Source organism: Curcuma longa, chromosome 4 (assembly GCF_044706935.1).
Source record: "Curcuma longa cultivar G26 ecotype Majalengka, Jawa Barat chromosome 4, ITB_CL_G26_1.1, whole genome shotgun sequence".
Taxonomy (NCBI): domain Eukaryota; kingdom Viridiplantae; phylum Streptophyta; class Magnoliopsida; order Zingiberales; family Zingiberaceae; genus Curcuma; species Curcuma longa.
In genome coordinates this window covers 21,020,413-21,034,794 of record NC_133864.1, presented here as the reverse complement: position 1 = coordinate 21,034,794, position 14,382 = coordinate 21,020,413, and the positions used below count along the sequence as shown (strand labels likewise).

Sequence of the window (14,382 nt, the reverse complement as noted above, 5' to 3'; positions counted from 1 at the left end):
ATTATTATTAAAAACTATGTTGTCCCCAAAAAAATATTTTTTAGTAAAATATACTAAAATTAGAATATGTTTTGAATCCTTTCCAAATTTTTATCATATCCATCTTACAACCAAAATCATAATATTATAAAACTTAAGCAATAAATTCTATCAATTTTTCTTATCAAAATATGAAGAAATAAGGATTAAGTATCAATATAGAAAATTTACAAATTTGGAAAAATACCTAATAATATTAAAATTTTAGGAGAGAAAATATTAGAATTTATAAAATTAATAAAACATTCTAATAATATTAAAAGTACGTAAGAAAGCGTTAACAAAAAAAATAAAAATTTAAGAAAAACACAATTCTTTTGCATTTTGATATGATGTACAATGTATAGTTCATCCCTTATTATTCATTGAAGCTTGTGCAATTAAGAGTTTGTATAATATCAAAGAGAAGATTGGAAAGATAGACATTTGGCCATGTTTTGTTTGATTTACAAATATTTTATATTTTTAGTTTCTTTTTTCTAAAAAAGTTAGAAATTGAAAAGAAAAACAAAATCAAGCATGAGAGAGACAAGGGCCTCTCTGAGATAATTAATCCAAAATGTTAATTTTCCATTACTTCTACATTCCTTTGATCTCACGTTTTCCAAGGATGTCTCAAACGCAATGTAACTAATTTTGGTCGAGTTTTATCACTTTGGATTTTGGTATGTGGAAATTCTATTCAAATAATTTTATTGTTTTCAAACATATGAAGTATATACTAGTAAAATAATGAAACTAAAATTCACAAACTTTGTCAATAATTTGTACCAACCAATATGGTTTATTAGCTTCAAATCTAAGGAGAAAAGATGTAAAGTATTACCTCAAAGAAACACTAGCTAGGTCTGGTCTCTCAACCAATTAAGACATGGAAGATCAGCTCGGAATCCAATAGAAATCCATCAATGGTTGGAGCCCAAATGTAACCACTCAACTCAACATAAGGAGGTGAAAGGACGGACTACCTCAAACAAGAAGCCTGGGATTGCATGGTTACCCTTTTCACATTGATGAATTTAGAAATAAATTAATCAGAATTCTATTGGAATGCAAGAATGAAGGAACGAGATACGAAATTTCGATTAACAGAAAAAAAAAATGGAAGAATATAATGTCAAGAATCGGAATCAAGATCCAACCTTGCAAACAATGAAAGAATTAAGATTGCTTTCCCTTTTCCTTAATTTTTTGCGAGGTCGCGCACACACTCTTTCCCTGAGAAAAATTATCAGATATAAAATGATCTAAGCCAAAATCCTGGAAATTAATCTTCAAATATCGATCGTATATATTCATTCTAGATTCAACCTTTAAACAAAAGGAAGAGATGTGTGGCGAGTACCATACAATTTGATCATCAAACTCGTTGCTCAAATAGGGTTGGTTGGTCGTCTGGATAATCGACGTGGCGAATACATTTAAATCATGCCACTTTTCTCTCTCTCTTTCTTTTAGAAGGAGAAGATCCTTTGATTTTTGATATGGATAAAAATAGGGGGGATATTAATGAATTAATGCCTCGATCGGTTTGATCATACGCCATTATATTAGCGGTGGGATTTTTCATATGGATAAAAATAGGGGGCAAATTAATGAATACCTCGCTGTGATCATGCACCATTAGCGGTGGAGGAGGCGTTTACGTTCGACGCAATTAATTAAATGAATTTTTTTAATTATTTAAATCAATTGAATTTTTAAATAAATATTAAATAAATTAAATCGATAAAATATTAATTAATTCGATTTTTGATTGAATTAATCTGAATAATTAAAATTTTAAAATATTATAAAAAATTTATCAATTAATTAAAAAATTATAAATTTACTTTCTTAAAAATTTATAAATTATTTTTAATATTTTTATTAATTTGATTTATCAAATAAAATATTTTAAAATTAAAATTGAACCGAATTAATAAATTTAAAAAATAATTAAAATTTTAAAATAGCTTAAATTTTTAAATTCGATCAATTTAATTAAATTTTTATTCACCACTAATCACCATCAGATTTTCTCCATCAAATTCACTGCTTCGTCTCTCTTTTCCTTTCTCTCTTCTTGATTTTATTTTGGTGTGAGCGGTCTAGTGCAAGGAAATGTTTAGATCTTACGCAAAATAAATTATAAATCTTCACATGCATTGCATTTCCTAACTCAACCATATGGGACACGTGTATGAAATTTGACGTTCATTCTGTCTGTGTAGTGCAAGTGTTGAAGGCTATCCGAGAAATGATGCTTATCATGAAATGGTAGCATGACACTCACAATTACATACAGTGGATTCTACTGTATGTCAGTGGGATCCACTATTAATGTGAGTATCATGCTACGATTTCATGCTACAATTTCATGTTGTGTATCACCACTCCGATCCGAAATGGATAGTATAATTGCGATCCTTTCCAATACCGTGAGAAATTGTTTTCGTCACATCGGATCGCAACCGTCCATCCGAGGATGGCGGATATGAAAGGCCGGGTACCCGGATGAAAGAGCAAAAGCAATTTTTTCATTATGGTTAATAATATTTTCCAATGTATCGAATGCGCAAAGAGGTTAATTTTCTAATTGGATTGAATCTGAGCACCAAATTAACCTAATAGATTTTAGGAATCATGAATTTTGTTTTGGAATTTTAAGAATAATTGTTTGCCCTCTGTGTATCTGGCAAGCAAAAGATATAAGATCTCTGCGTAAAAATTCCTCGGCTCGCGAGAAACATCAAACCTATGGAGAAGGAATAGGACAAGCTCTAAGTCTCTAACTTGATTATACTAAGTCATCTTTTTATAACCGTTCTAATCACTATCTCAATGCTTCTTATCTAGGATCTTTCAAATATGTTATACCATTCTTCTCTATCACCAATATATCATTTTAGTCATGCTAAACCCCGAGCGCTTTAATATTTATATGTGTTCCTACATAGCCTAGCATCTAAGACCGTGCCAAAAGAGGTGGATATAAACACGATTAGATAGTGAGTAGTCCCAGCATAGCTCTGCCTTGGCAAAGGCATCTCACTGTAATTAAATGAAGGGATCATTCCGCTTGCTTTATTATCTAGGGTATGTCAATCAAACCCTCGGGGTAGAATTGAGTTGGCTACTGCAAGATAGATATTGCTATAATAGATAAAGATCAAATCTCGAAAAAGTAAAAAAAAAAAAAATCCTCCCGTATAATGACTAACTACAGCTTCTCGATTTACCTCTTCATATATAATCATGGGACTGACCGTATTAAACTAATGGGGTGATAGATTCCACTTTTTGCTACAATAGAATAAGTCAGTTAACAATTCTCGATGGGTGCATGTCTTTGAAGAAAAAAAATCTCTCCCACCTTTTAACCACCTGCCAATCTACTATAAACTGACCTCATGATTTACCTCTTCTCATATAATCTGAGGACAGACTATGAGAGACGTTTGAAGTGTGCATAATCATCCTTTTTACTATAATAGGGTATGTTAGTCAAGTAGGAGATGTCATTTCCTAGCTAGGCCTTGCAGGCTTGACAACAAGTTGCAAGTTCTGTACCAAACCTCCTTTTGGATCCAACGGCAAAATAAGCATAATGTTTCTTTTATAATCCAAATATCCAACATAAATTTTAATAAAGTTGAAATGTGTTTGGACAAATACAAGCTTAATTTTCAACAAGAAGCATATAAGCCATTTATAATTTTATTGTTGTCTTAGGGCAACGGTGTAGTAGTTAAGATCCTATGATGAATCATAAGATCCTATGATGAATCATAAGAATTTTGAATTCAAGACTCAATTACAACGTACTATTTCCCTCTGGTGGATAGCGGATCAGAGAAACTAGATTGTTTAGATAGGCTACTATGAACGCTTCTCGATTTACTTAGTGACGGTGAAAAAATTCTATTCAATCGCATTGATCACTTTCAAAATTAATCAACTTAACTTGGATACCTAATGCCAATTAAAAAATTATGATTTTGTTATTCATATATTTATATGAAATTATATATGCAAGTCAGAGATATAGTGCCCATGCATGCTAACGTCTGATCTAGTTATATTAATACCTGATGTATACACTAAAATCATGCCATAATAAAGATATACACTTGAAGACATCTCTACCAGTCTCTGATCATTCATATCTTCCCTCCATGACAATGGCATTAATGCGCCATTGTGGGTCAAAAGCAAGATCTTTTAATAATGAATTTGCCATTTTTCCTTCCCTCGTACTGCAAAGTCTCTACCTAACCAATTTATCATTGGATAAAAAATTACATCACAAATAAAAACAGTCTCGTGGGTAAAAAAGCAGCAGCGTTAAGTATGAACCGAAGACCAAAAAGATTACTACAAATTTTCCGGGTCAAGATTGTAACACTACAGACAATAAAATATATAACAAGAAAATATGCATATTTGTAAAGCTACCACCACAGTTACTCCACATGTTCACATTCTGATTATTCAACGAACATATCAAAATTATCTAATATATTAATCATAATGGGATACGGACTGACACGCATTACCTTCAGCATTAGTTATTCAATTCATTTACGTAGTTTTCACCGAGGATTGTAGTGGATGAATCTTCAGCTTTAATTTGCCGATCTCTGGACTCATTGCAAGACTTTGAACCCAATCAATTGTCAACCGTCAGGGAATAGTTTGTGAGAAACTGCAATGTCAGACTCAGTTGAAACTCAAGAATATTTACTGTCTATAAATAGTGGTAAGAAGTTTAAAGGTCTGTTTAGGAAATCTCAAGGCTGATGGAAACGCAGAGGTTAGATTCCGGCATCGTTAGATTGTTCTCTGTAGCCTTACTGTCTCATCTACTCTGTGCGTCACTGGACAGGATTACTCCTGGCCAGTTCATCTCCTCCAATGGCACCTTAGTCTCCGACGGCGGCGCTTTCATGATGGGCTTTTTCTCCCCTTCAAACTCCAGCGGTGATATTTACGTCGGAATTTGGTACAACATCCCCCAGAGGACCGTCGTATGGGTGGCCAACAGAGAGAAGTCGATCAATGACTCCTCCGCGGTGGTTCTCAGCATCGCCGAAGACAGCAACCTCATCATTAATGACTCCCGAGGAATCACCATCTGGTCATCGTCCTTATCAGGCTTGGGTGCACCGAGCAACAGCACAGAACTGGTGCTACTCAACTCCGGAAATCTAGTTCTCAGAAAAAGCAAGAACAGAATCCTGTGGCAAAGCTTTGATCACCCAACAGACACCTTTCTTCTAGGTATGAATATTGGTTTCAACTACGTGAACACACATCCACCAGTCATATTCTTCACATCCTGGATGAACGCGAATGATCCATCACCTGGAAAATTTTCCTTTGGCATTGATTCCAACGCTCATCTCCAGCTCTTCACATGGCGTGGGTCGATGATCTACTGGAGAAGCCAAGTGTGGGACGGGAACTTGATGGGCAGAGCGTCATCGCTTAACTTCAACTCCATGATATGCTTGACACTCACACGTCAAAACGACGGCTTTTCCTTGGCGCTGAGTGCCTCAGATCCGTCATCCTATGCTCGATGCACATTGCACCATTCAGGAGCCATGCAGTGCTCGGCCTGGGACAGAATCTCGCAGAACTGGCTGATCTATTCCTCTGTACCAACTAACGATTGCAATTTGTATGGCTGGTGTGGTCAGTTTGCGTACTGTGATCCTTATGCAACGCTGGTCGTATGCAAGTGTTTGGAAGGATTCGAACCTACGTTACAGAGTCAATGGGATATTGGCAACTACTCAGCCGGTTGCAGGAGGAGGATGGTCCTTCAATGTGGTGAGGGAGATGAATTTCAGAGAGTGGAAGGGATGAAATTGCCAGACCAGTTTGTGTTTCTTAGAAACAGGAACCTTGGTGACTGCAGATCTGAATGCATCAGTAATTGTTCATGTACAGCTTATGCTTATGCTGAAGTGACTCAGGATAACAGCACCTTGACACGATGCTTGGTTTGGATGGGGGAGTTGATAGACACTGAGATGTTTCCCGCTGGAGGACAAGATCTCTATTTGCGACTCATGAACCCAAATTCAAGTAATATCTTTATCATTGTCTCCATATTTTTTTTTTACATAACTGAGAATATCTTGTAGATGCATAAAGATCCCCAGGGAGCAAAATTTCTCAGACTTTTTTTTTCCAATTAGGTATATTGGGCAGCAAGAGTAAATCAAGAAAAACAATAATTATAGTTTCCCTTTCTTCAGCAATCTTTTGCTTGGTCTGTAGCTTCATGCTGTGGAAGTTCCCTAAGGAAATAAAAGGTACTTACATGCATTCCAAATTTAATTAAGATACATGTTTAAAAGATGGGCAGTCTATGGGAAGTGATTTGATTAACTTAACTGCCTACCAGGTATATGTCTGAGTGTAAAATCCCAGAACAATTTCATAGTCTTTGATGACAGTTCAGTAGAGGAACCTGTACAAGGTCAAAAACTTCCATTGATCAATTTTGATGTCATACTTGTTGCCACAGACAATTTCTCTGATTTAAACAAGCTGGGGCAAGGAGGTTTCGGCATAGTTTATAAGGTAAACTGATATACCTGAATATGATGAAATGCAAATTATTCATCTCTTATTTACTTGCATCAATGTGAAAAATACTAATCAAACTTTACTCAACAAAATTTGTCTTTATTCCTATAGTCTGGTAAACTTCCCAGTGGACAAGAAATTGCTGTTAAAAGACTTATGATAGGATCCGGGCAAGGCGCGGTGGAGTTTAAGAATGAGATGATTACGATTATAAAGTTGCAGCAAGAATCTCGTCAAGCTTCTTGGTTGCTGCGTCCATGGTGAAGAGAAATTACTAGTCTATGCACTCCTGCTTTCTCCATCGCTTTTCTCGAGACCACTGGCTTTATAAAATATTATTGTTGATATATATATATATATATATATATATATATATATATATATATATATTTTTTTTTTTTTTGGCCGTATGTTTTGTTTGTGATTAGAGATAAGCTGATTTGTTGATGAGCTGCGAGGGAAGGGTTAAATAAGGTTATAAATCCTAGGTTTGTAGGTTTGTAGGGTGGGTCACAACTAGCTGTCCCATCCTTGTTTAGTTCTTTTTGCTTGCTTAATTAAGGCAATGACTTTGTTCTTCTTCATTAACTAAATTGCCTACGGCATTTGTTATTTTAAATTTTCTTAAATTTAAAAGAGGTATTTTAAATTTAAGACCATTTTGTATTGTTGTTAATATTTTTTCATAGTTGTGAGCTCGCCTTGGCAGAACGGATTATGATAAATATTATTATTGAAAATTATTATTAATGTGACATTAGGAATTATTTTAATAAATGCACTTACCTATCGGTTTGTCTTTATTGATATAATTCTAATGATTGGTAATTATATTTTAAAGTTTTCAGTATCCTTTCGATATTAGCTTTAAAATTATAATTATTTTATATGATGTGAGAATTAATTCATGCATTGTAATTCGGGACCCTTCGGCGGGATTACATTTGCATGAGATAAATTTATTGTGGTCATAAGCTCTATTTCTTTTGTTGGATATGCTCGACAATAATCTCTCATTAATATTTAAATTCCAGCTTTGCCTATGAGTATGAACTCTTTACCAAAGTTGAATGGAACCAATTATGAGGACTGGGTTGACTCTATTAAGTTATTCCTTGCCATTTCTAATGTTGATGCTGTCCTTACTTAGAATGAGTCTAATGTTTCCATAACTGAATCTTCCGCTGCTGTTATAACAAAACATTAAAAAAATGGACTCATTCTAATAAAGTCTGTTTGGCAACCTTATGTATGCTCAAGTTTGTACACATCTTGATATTGCTTTTGTTGTGGGTGTACTTAATTGGGAGATACTTGAGTAAACCTGGTGTGGCACATTGGCAGGCTGTAAAATGTGTTTTGAGGTATCTAAAAGGTATCAAAATTATATGATCACATATAGGAGATCAAATCATCTTGAGGTAACAGGTTATTCTAATTCTGATTATGGAGGTTGCCCAGATGATCATAAGTCCACATCAGGATATATATTCATATTAGCTGGGGGGAGTTATCTCTAGAAAAGTGTCAAACAAACTCTTACAGCTACACAACCATGGAAGCAGAGTACATAACTTGTTATGAGGCCACATGTCAAGCGATATGGTTGAAAAACTTTATTGCTGAATTTGATTTTGTGGAGAGTATCTCTAGGCCTCTCACTATATATTGTGATAACTCTGCCGTGGTGAGCATTTGTTGCTCACTACTCAGACCCTGGGGTTGCTTTGTTTTCTCCTCAGGTAATAAATAGGTTTACTTGAAGCTTGGAGATCGATCGGTTGCTTCCATCTCACATTCGAAGGTTTAAGAGATTTTGGGGTTTATTCGCTTTTAGATGTAGTTTAATATGGTGGTAATAAATTTGGTCATATTTGATATGGTTGTATTTGAGATTTTATACCCTGGTGGCTTTTCATTTTGTTTGGATTTACGATGTTTTCCGCTATGGGGATTTTTGGTTGTTTTGGTTATTATGCATGTGATAGTAGTTGTCACGACCGTGTAGGCCTTAGATTACCATCTGTATGTAGCTGTGTGATGTGTTAAAGGACTTGTAGTCCTTATTCCGGCCGCATGTGGCTGTGTATCTATATTTGTATTCAGGAAATTATCATGGTTACTGGGGAGATATTGTCAAAATTTTTGAGACGGCCTCCCGGGTCGTGACATTGCTAGCTTTCTGTTGGCCCAGTGATCATGTTTCTTTTTGTATTTTTAGAGAATAGTTTCATGTTGAGTGTTGATGGGAAAAAGAAAGAACTATATTCCCATTTCTCGAGGCCAATAAAATTTTTCTGTAAATGTTTCTCCCGCTAAGGTGTATTCCGAGGTCATAATGTCTGTCCCAAAACCATTGATTGCCATGGACAGAAGGTCTCCATTGGACTAGTTGTTCTAGTAGGGTGGCTCAAGAGTTCCAGGCTATATCTGGAGTAGAAGTATAGTCTTCCAATTCTAAGTGCATGTCATTTACTTCATGTATGCCTAATCTGATGAGGTGTTTAGCTGGTTCAATTTTCATATCCGGCTATTCTGGTGGGGTGTTGTCCAGTGTACAGATCACAAAGCTTTCTTGCTCCAAGACATGTTCTAGAATTTGTCTGAGTTCATACGCGAATCCTTAAGTAGAGTCTAAATCATGGATTCATAGTTTGTATAAGAGCCCATAGTCCATGAAGGTGAAGGGTGTTACTAATCTTCCTTTAAATTTTCTAGGAATAAATTTCTCATAGTCTATGTTGGCACGTTTGATAGAATAGGAGAGCAGGCAAGGGCATCCTAATGTATTTGAAGATGGACATTGAGGAGAAATCTTTTGACATGTCAGCTTAAAACTGAATTTTGCTTCATAGGTAACTGTGATGCCTTCAGCTGGTTTTCTATGTAATACTTCTAATAGTTCGCACAGTTCAGCAAATTGTTGAAAACTAGAAGTTTCAGCCTTGTTTCTTATGTAGGTGTGCAGGTCAGATGGCAAGTTGTTCAGCCTACTTGCTATCATTTTTTCTGTCTATAGTTTTTTTTATGTAAATGTTGTGTTGGGGGGAATCCTGTTTTGCTGGAGTTCAGCTAGTGTTTTATAGTTGCCTGAATTTTTCTAGACAGTAAGTGGTTTTTTATCACCTTCTTCTTGTTGTTGTCCACTAGCTAAGATTGCTTGTGAATATGTTTTTCCAGTTTGGACAGAATTAGAACCAGATGTTTTAAGAGAAGTACTAATGAAGAAATTAAGCCCAGAAGTGGTCCTAACTGTTGTTAAGACTTCTTCAATAGAGTAATAATCTTTATAAAAAGGTTTCTCTAAATCTTGTATGGTTGTAGTGACTTCAGCCCATGTTTGATATACCCCTACATGGGGTCCAGTAAATACTGCATAACAAGAAAATCTTTTTGTGTCTTGTTTTTGTAAGAAGTAATATGTATTGGCATTGATTATTGCAATTTTGTAATCGGAACTCCCTGGTATAGTGGGTATATTCCAGATGTTGTCAATTAAGCAAGTTTGTTGTGTGTCTAATTTCATCCTGACATCAAAATGAAACTGTTCTTCATATTTATGAAACTGTTGTAAGGCTGGTGTGCTAAACCTCATGGTTGGCAGAGCAAATGTTCTTACTTTATGTTGTTTATCAATCTGAAACAAACATAATTAGTGTAAAAGTCGGGATAGAGTGTCTGCTAAGGAATTATTACTACTTTTAATATGTTCCCATTGAATTTTTAAACATTTATTAATGATTGTATTAGTGAATTTCATCCATCTTTTTATACTAAGACTTTTTCTAAGTCCTTTAGTTTGTTGACTATATTTTACAATGACTTCACAATCTATTCTAATAGTAATTATGGTTTGTTACAGATAAATAGCATAAAAACATCGAGGCAATAGATAACAGCTAAGATTTCGTAATCTAAGGAGGTTAAATGACCTTTTTCTTATATTTACCAGAGGCATATCTACAGATTGTTTCTATTATTTTTTGTTCATATTTGGTGGCTTTTTTAAATAGTATTCCTCCTCATCCGGTTTCACATCCGTCTGTTTCAATAAATGACTTTGATTTGTTTGACTAAGTTTATGTCTTGTTGATTAAAATACTTTTGTCTTGTTGTGGATATTTTTTTATATAGGGGTTCATTAATTTTTTTTATGTTTTTCAAATAAGGTCTGACATAATTTAGTAGACCTAAAAAAGATCTGAGCATTTTTATTCTTTTAATTTATCAGGAAAAGCTAGTCTTTTAATTATAATGTGGGGTTATAGTGTTATTTTTTCTTGACTAATTTCTGCTCCTAAAAATTCTATATGTTGTGTTGCAAGTTTCATTTTCTTTCTGGATACTATAAGTTCATTTTTTTCAAATAAGTGAAAATTCATATGTAAATATGCATAATATTCTTCTTTTATTTTGGAAAATACTAACACATCATCAATATAGACAAATGTAAATTGAGAAATATTTCAAAAAATGTCATCCATTTTTCTTTGAAATATTTGTTGAGCAATTTTCAAATCAAAATACATGACTAACCATTCAAAATGTCCTTCAGGACAAGAAAAAGCATATCATTACATTGATTCTAGGTGCATTTTGACTTGCTAGAATCTTGATTTCATGTCAAATTTTGTGTACCATTTAGAGTTTTATATTTTGTTGAGTAGTTGATCTTTATCCAGTATTCTGTATTCATCTTCTAGACAATTATCATTAAGTCTTTTGTAGTTAAAAATCATTCTTGACTATCCACGTTTTTATTTTGCTCCTTTATTTACTATAAAAGCAGGACTTTTATGTCTAAAGAACAATCAATGTATTGCACCAAGTGCAAGTAGTTGTTTTATACGCATAGTACATTCTTCTGTTTCTCAATTAGTATATTTTGGATCTTGTGCTTTAGTAGTGAGGCATGGATTAATGATATTTAGTTTGCAATATACTTTATCCCTTTCCCAATATTTAGTGGGATTTTCCCTTATGATTTCTAGCTTTTCAAGTCTGGAAATGAGGCTTTCTAAGTCTACTTGTGTATTGAGTAATTGTAGTAAATATGATGGTGTAAGAAAATCCTTGGGTATATCCGGGTATGCTTCAGTTAGTGGGCTATTATCGCCAAGTAAGTTTAGTTTTCCTGTGTAAGGCAAAAGATTGGGTTTGACAAGAACCTTTAGGAGTACAATGACAATCGATACAATCGTTGCTTGTGGGTTGCGTTGAAGACAACGAAGACGATAAAGACGACGAAGACGAAGACGAGAGGGTATCACCACGCTTCCGTACTCGAGACGAATAGTCCAAGACAATAGGGGCGATAACAGGAAAGGAGAAGAAAAGAGCATAATCTTTAGTTAATAAAAGAGCATGGTCAAAAGCAACAAAAAATTTAATCCTACAATGAGATGTATATTAGGATGGTTTAGAGGTTTAATCCAAAGTTTAGGAAGTGATAATAGCTGACTGTAGCTATCACAGCTTGTATAGAATCTAGGTTGGTAACAAAGTGTGAATAGGAGAGTTTTTGTCCATCAAATTGAGTACTAACTAATGGTTGAGTTGAAGTTTTAATTAGGTCTGGTGGAAGCATTGATCAAATTGTGGGCTCATCAATAGTAGAATTGGTTGCTCCACTATCCAGAAAAGCATGAAGGGTAATGACCATGGATGTTGACGAGGCATTTAACCCTTATTTCTACAGTTATTCTTGAATTACAAATACTAGGGGTCTTAATAAACACTATGTCATTATTGAAACAGACGGTTGTGAAACCGGATGGGGAGGAATACTATTAAGAAAAACCATTAAATATGAATCAAAAGAAAAAAAAAAAGGTCATTTAACCTCCTTACATTAAGAAAACAAGTAAACAAGGCTACAAAGTACCATGAGATATCAGGAGCGGGCATCTTTAAGAGACCATATAATCTGTCGTGTTAGGCAGGAAGAGAGAAAAGACCAACACTTCCCTAGATGAACATATTCAGCCACTGGGCAATCCAAGTCCACATATACGATATGTGCCGCAAGGAATTTAGTCGCATCAAATTAAAAAAAAAAACAGAGAATGTTCGATGAATGGGCAGACAAACCGTACACAGTACACTATTAGGTTATCAAACCTTAAAATAAAACCTATTGAACAAAAAATCTGATTAATAGATAATTGCCCGTAAACCTTCAAACCCCAAACACACAAACTAGGGGAGTGGATGCAAACAGGCGTTTCACACATCGCATATGCGTGCTCGCGACTGAGAAAAATAAAGCAGTAGGGAATACACAGAAAAAAAGCGAAAAGTAAGGAGGGAAATTGTACTTTTAGACGAAGAAGATAGAGATGGGGGCGGCAGGAGTACCATGTGAGGGTATTTGTCTTGGTCGACGATTCGGATGTTATCTAGCTTGATGTTGAGGTACTGATCGACGGAGTGGAGGGTGCCTCTGATGGCGTGATCATTCTTCAGCTCCACCGTCACTTCCTTCCCAACCAACTTCTTGAAGTAGGGGAAGAAGAGCTGCCAGGAAATCAAAATCAAATCGAGACAAGAAGAATCATCACCAACAAATGCAGGAGGGTGAAGAATGGGAAGAGGGAGAGCGACGTACACACCATCTTAGCAAGTTAGCGACGGGAACGGGAGAAGCCAAGGCAAGAACAGCAGCGGGGGGCTGCGTCGCGCTCCTGGCCAGCCGACTGTTACGAGCCACGAAAAAGAGCCAGTCGCGAATATAAACTCGTGAATTTTCAGCGCGCATGGATACTTCAACTCACGGCCGTCCAACGTAAATTTCCCACACATGTTCAGGATTGAATTGCGTACGGCAAAATCGGGACAATGTGCACATGTTCAGAATTGAAGTGCGTACGGTAGCTGTGACATAGTTGAGTTGGTTACGACGCAGTTTCTCGATTTATCTTTTCATAGATGATTATACTCCGACCATATGGGACAGCTAAGATAACGGATTTCATCTTTTGCAGTAGAAGTGTGGTAAAATTGGGCTAGTGATCAATTGTGGAACGGCTGATTCCATCGTTATTAAAAAAAAAGGTTTGAATTGCGATACTCTGAGAATCTTCATTACGCTTAACTGTCGTACCAAGTTTGAGGGGCTTAATTGAAGCATTTCGAACCTCCTTATGATATAAATGAGATGCGATGAAATTGCTCCCGGAGCATAATTGAATTGATTATGACAGAATAAATTTATAGAAGAGGGCAAGATTTTAAATCTCGATGAAGTCAAGCAATATCTTCTTTTATCATGACAACTACACAGATGGTCAACCGCTGAAATAATAAATTTCAACTTTTACAAAAGAGATGAGATGAAATTGAAATAGAAAAATATCACGGTATTTCTTAATCGACCCCACTTTTATTTTTTTTATCAAATCTTTTTTATTGGGAAAACGTACCAAAAGAAATCTTATTTGGGTGTAAAATTAATTATTATGTAAGCCAAATGATAAGATTAAACGCCGTGTATAAATTTGAACCCCGATCTTAACTGAAAGCCCAACCAATTTAATTCTGAACAGTTTTATTTCCCGGCCAAGTTTGGCGTGCTGGATCACAGGAATTTTGTAATTTATACTGAGCCTGCAGCTGAAGCAGTAGTAAATCTTACTCATCCACAAATAGAACTATAATTTTAATCTACTAAAAGAAACATTGCAAATGGAACTATCCTAACACTTCTGATCAGGCTTAGTATCATAAGCAATTCAGAAACATTTGCAAATGAAATTTCACTGA

General features: G+C 35.1%; 1 pseudogene; it reads left to right on the top strand.

Annotated features, from left to right (window-relative positions):
* The first annotated feature begins 4,967 nt into the window (after positions 1-4,967).
* Positions 4,968-11,917, top strand: LOC141827261 (putative G-type lectin S-receptor-like serine/threonine-protein kinase At1g61610; annotated as a pseudogene).
* The last annotated feature ends 2,465 nt before the right edge of the window (positions 11,918-14,382 follow it).